The following is a 5,012-nucleotide window of genomic DNA, read 5'->3' on the forward strand; positions in this document are numbered from 1 at the left end:
TTCTAATAACCATGTAGAATTATATCTCACCTCGTTCATCATTCTTAACTCATCTATCTCAATTTAAACAATCTAACCCCACGTAAAATTCTAAATTTTTCATACCTCACTATTTGTCACCCAAATCAAAATTCAATCTTCATAAAAGTCGATGACAAATTCCTAGTAATCCTCTACTAAACTAGTTCACACCTCACAGTCATATCAAAACTCATAGAAAATAAAAATAAAAATATAATTAGTACAACCTTCAACTTCACCCCGAGGGTTTATACGAGAGGTCTTATTACTTTTGCTTTTCTCTAATCTTCTCATGGTGCATAATTTTAAATATATCGGCCCTTCAATATATCACACTTTTTTTTCTCTCTAACTCGCTTACCGATCTCATTCTTTTACCAACAAATCATGACGTTTACTTCACATTCTAAATCAAAACTCAGAAGGAAACTCTTCTTAGATCCTTTAACAATCAAAAGTAATAAACTTTATGATCCAAAACATGCATTAGTTCTTTCACATGCTTAATACCGATGCAATCAATCATTTATCACCTTACAAATTCATACCTTGAAAAAGAAACATATCACCAAGAATGCAGACTTATAATGAAAAGTTTGAATTTTAAGTCCAATTGTGTAACCCAATGCCCTTATGTATCTACATTTGCTTATACTTTGAAGAGTTTTATAATTACTTTATCTTAGCTTATCATTGATTGCCTCTCCATCAACCATACCATATGCTTCACTAAAAATCCAACCCTACTCATTTCTAAATTAAACAGTACAACAGAACTTATCATCTCACTCAAGCTGAACGTATGTACACTCCTCTCTTAAGTTCTATTCAATAGCTTTTAACCAAGCTGATTAACCTGTTATCCTATTACCTCAACCAAAACAAAATAGATAAAATCACGCATTTCTGAACCCAATTCTCAACCCCTTCGAAGATACATTTTTAGTTCTTACAATCAGAGAAAATACTCCTGCTCTCACTTATTTTATTAAGGCTATACATCCCACAAGTTTTATCTTATTTTAGTTATGATTCCAGCTCCTTTAAATTCTATTCGAGCGTTGACCCAACATCTCTTAAAACTTGTCATACACCCACATTACTCACAAAATAGTAGAAAATCACAACCTTAGATACTCGCAAGTCTTTATTACATACAAAATTTATTTAACCAACAAATCCTAATCATATAATTTCATCCCAATTACAATTTCTCACGAAATTTTTTTCCATCATGCTCAGTTAACCTTTTTATCACCATGAAGTGAACCTTTTCCTCGATCTGACACCTTAAACTTAGGTATACCAATCAAATTCAAGGGATTAACTCAATTTATATGCACTTTCTTGCTAAATCTTCAATTTACTTCACCCAAGTACACCCACTAGGACTTTCTTTCTCTATAAGTTTGTCATTTTAGTATCAATCTACCTTTTGATTCTTAAGATAAAATCGTCAGTACTCATTCAGAACCCTTAAAATACATTTCACAACCTAATGAATTAATATTGTATCAAGGATCCATCACTAAAATTTTCCTTTAAAATAATGTTCAATCTATGTTCTTGTAGTAATAAACTAGTTGGTTTCTCAAATGTGAATGCCACACTAAATCTTATTATCTGACCATGTCATACAACTGGTAACTCCTTTAGTAATTAGTATTCATACTGGACAATCGATGTACCTGTTTCCACATAACCCTAGTCCTGTCACACCGTGAAAGTCTGTTAGATACCTCATTAGAACACATCATACCTATCCATAATATCGTACCCAAATAGCCCACATATTTCTACCCATTGAATAATTGTAAAACATTATCGAATTTGTTCTCTCTCTAGATCAAACAATTTGTTTTACTTCTTAGATGAATTCAATAACAAAAATAACACACTTCCTAACTCTAACCAAGTAAGCATCGATGACTTTCTCTAATATACCCTCACTCTATGAAGTCATAGTAGTGTCTTTATTAATCGACACTCGACATGAGACTACCACCACATTTTGCAATCGAGAAAATATATCTATTTCTAAGGACACTTTTTTTTTCTTTCTGTTGTTTCTATTTCAACTTCAAATACTCTAGTAGTACCCATATTTGAAATAGAGTGAAGAAGTTCAGATACCAATTGGATTCAAGTAGTAGCACGAAAGAAATAAAGAAATGAGTTTTCCTAAAGTCCTATAGCTTCTCGAAGAAAAGTAAAGGCGTTCCCTTACCGTTCCGCAAGACTCTACTAGACTTGTCCTTGTCTGATGAGATCAACGAACCTAAACGCTCTGATACCAGGTTTGTCAAGACCCAATATGATTCATGAGTGGCACCCACACTTACCTCCTTAGGTGGGAGAACCAACACATCTAAACCCCAACATATACCAATAGTTCAACTATAAATAATATAAATAATACAGAAGCTCCAAAAGATATTAAGCAACCAATTTAAATAAGTTTCTAAAGTTTAATACTTATAATCCCAAAATCTGATAGTCATCACATCAAGGACATCTAATCTCCAATACTAAGTCTAAGAATATCGAATACACTAAAATAAAATAATAAAATGGTAGGTGTCTGAAAGTATAGGACATCATGTCATGACCGAGAGAATCCAACACGAGCTTGAATGAACAGCTCACCCTGGAACTTGATATGCGGGAGGCTGGCTAGAGCTGAGGGAAATTAGAAGTTATAGGTACACTCACTGCATTTCATAAAAGGAAAACAAAGAAGAAAACAAGTACAGCTCAGTACGAGGCAACATGTACTGAGTAAGTATCATCGACAACCCAAAATAGTAACTAATATACAAAGAATAATAGTATGAACTCAACTATAGCACTTAACATGTGATAAGCAACAAAAAACATGAACAAGTGTCAATAACAATAAATTAAGCATGTATTAAGTCAACGGTATCAAGATCACACATGAAAACTCATGCCTCCAAACCAAACCATTTTGTGAGTTGAGTTCTTTGAGATTGAGTATCTTCCATTAATTCAACATATTTTTCCTTTAATATTATCGTGTCGCAACGTGACACTCCGATTCAAGAATACCGTGTCAGAACGTGACACTCCGATCCAAGAATACCGTGTCGGAACGTGACACTTCGATCCAAGAATATTGTGTCAGAACGTGACACTCTGATCCTATAATATCATTAGTTTATCATTTAGTATCACCACTTTTCCATTCGTTAATAATATTTCATTGAGCCTTATTTATTCAAGGCATCAGTTCAATAAATATGGTTTAAGATTATACATTCCACGGTCTCGAAATTTCAGATGAATCACAAAAAAAACACATGACCAAGCCACACAATCACACAATCAAATACATAGAAAACTTCACAATATCATTCAATGCATATCAGTCACTATTAAGAGTTTACTATCAAATAGCATAAACCATAACCTACCTCCACCGAAGAACCGAAGTGACACCAGTTACGTCTCCAATATTTTTTCTTTCCTCAACGTCTCTGAACCTTTTCAATCTATCAAGTATATAATATATGTAAGTTAACGAGTCCATTGACATCCATATTACTACAATGTCTAGCCTAGAATCAACAACTCTCCAAATCGATAGTCAAATTCCTAAGATTTAACACCAACTAATTTATAAAATATCATAAGTCTCAAATTTCAAACATAGTGTTAAATCTCAATTCCTACATTACATACCTAATGCCTTAAAATTTAATTATCTATCTTAAGATATCAAAATTTGAATCATTATATGATATCTTACGATCAAACTTCAATCCAATATACATGTCGTACCATAACATCTCATATTGCTTACGATGAATAATTGAAGGTGATTGTATTCCTTAGTAATACTGATCAAAAGAGGAATTGGGAACTTTCAACAGAAACAACAAGGAAGAACAAATAAGAAATTATATGCATAACTTTTCCAGTTATCAATTCATCCCTTCTATTCCTTCTCAAATCATTATTCTAACCAAAACCATCATTAATTCCTTGTAAAAGATTCCCTTAGTTACATTTTCAATCCTGTACCTTTGTCCAAAATATATCCACTACCATTACGTAATCAATTGGTTACTTTCGATTAAAATATAATATACATGTATGAATGCAACACCACAATTTTCTTACCTCTTAACATTATAATAATAATAAATATAATATACAATCCTATATACCAATTTCACCTCCGACCCAACCTAACGCTACTATCTATTGTCTAAAATTAATTATAAATAGTTTCTAATTGTAAACATTAATTAATTATAACATTTATATATATATAAATGAAAATTTTTGTTCACCTGCACAAGCATGTGATTGTTCTTTGGCATCATAGTCTTCTCTCCTTTAAGGATTAGAGCCGCCATTAGTTTGTTTTGGAACGTAAATAATAGTATCTTCTTATTAATCTAATTTAACTTTTATTACCCTAATTGTATACCTAACTAATTATAAAAATTATAAAAGTGACCCACTATTTATTTTACTATTATTTTCTTTAACCACCAACTAAATAATTATTAACATTACCCCACTAATTTCATAATTATAATTAGGAATAATCCAAAATACCCATTTAAAATCTTTGAAAATTATTTTATGAAATAAAAAGCTCTAATATTTAAAACGACCAAATGGGTCGTTACAAATAGACAATTAGGAAAGGATCATAGGCCCTTGTTCAATGTAGCCCATTTTTAGCCTAAATAAAAAAACAAATGAAATTAATTCTTCTTTGATCCAAATGATTTGAGCTTAAACTAGACCTTTGTTTTTCACCCCAGCTGATCTTTTCTTGGAATAATGTGTTGGCCCTGGTCCCTCCTTGGACATGTGCACCTCAACTTATGTCAAAATCATAAGTTGAGGGTGGCTCATTCAGTAAACAACATTTTTATGGCCCTGGCCCAACTTTGGATATTGTGTATTTTGCCATGAGTTGAGGGTGGCTATTATGAGGAATGCTCTGGAAAGTG

At 32.1% G+C, this 5,012-nt stretch overlaps 1 long non-coding RNA gene across 1 annotated transcript; it reads right to left on the reverse strand.

Moving 5' to 3' along the window:
• Positions 1-2,457: 2,457 nt before the first annotated feature.
• On the reverse strand, positions 2,458-3,534 carry LOC138337731 (uncharacterized). The gene is made up of 2 exons (XR_011211119.1): positions 3,456-3,534; positions 2,458-2,732 (listed from the first exon to the last, which is right to left on the reverse strand). It is a non-coding gene; the product is annotated as an uncharacterized lncRNA (long non-coding RNA).
• Positions 3,535-5,012: the final 1,478 nt, after the last annotated feature.

The sequence above is a fragment of the Solanum lycopersicum genome, chromosome 8 (genome assembly GCF_036512215.1).
Source record: "Solanum lycopersicum chromosome 8, SLM_r2.1".
NCBI lineage: Eukaryota > Viridiplantae > Streptophyta > Magnoliopsida > Solanales > Solanaceae > Solanum > Solanum lycopersicum.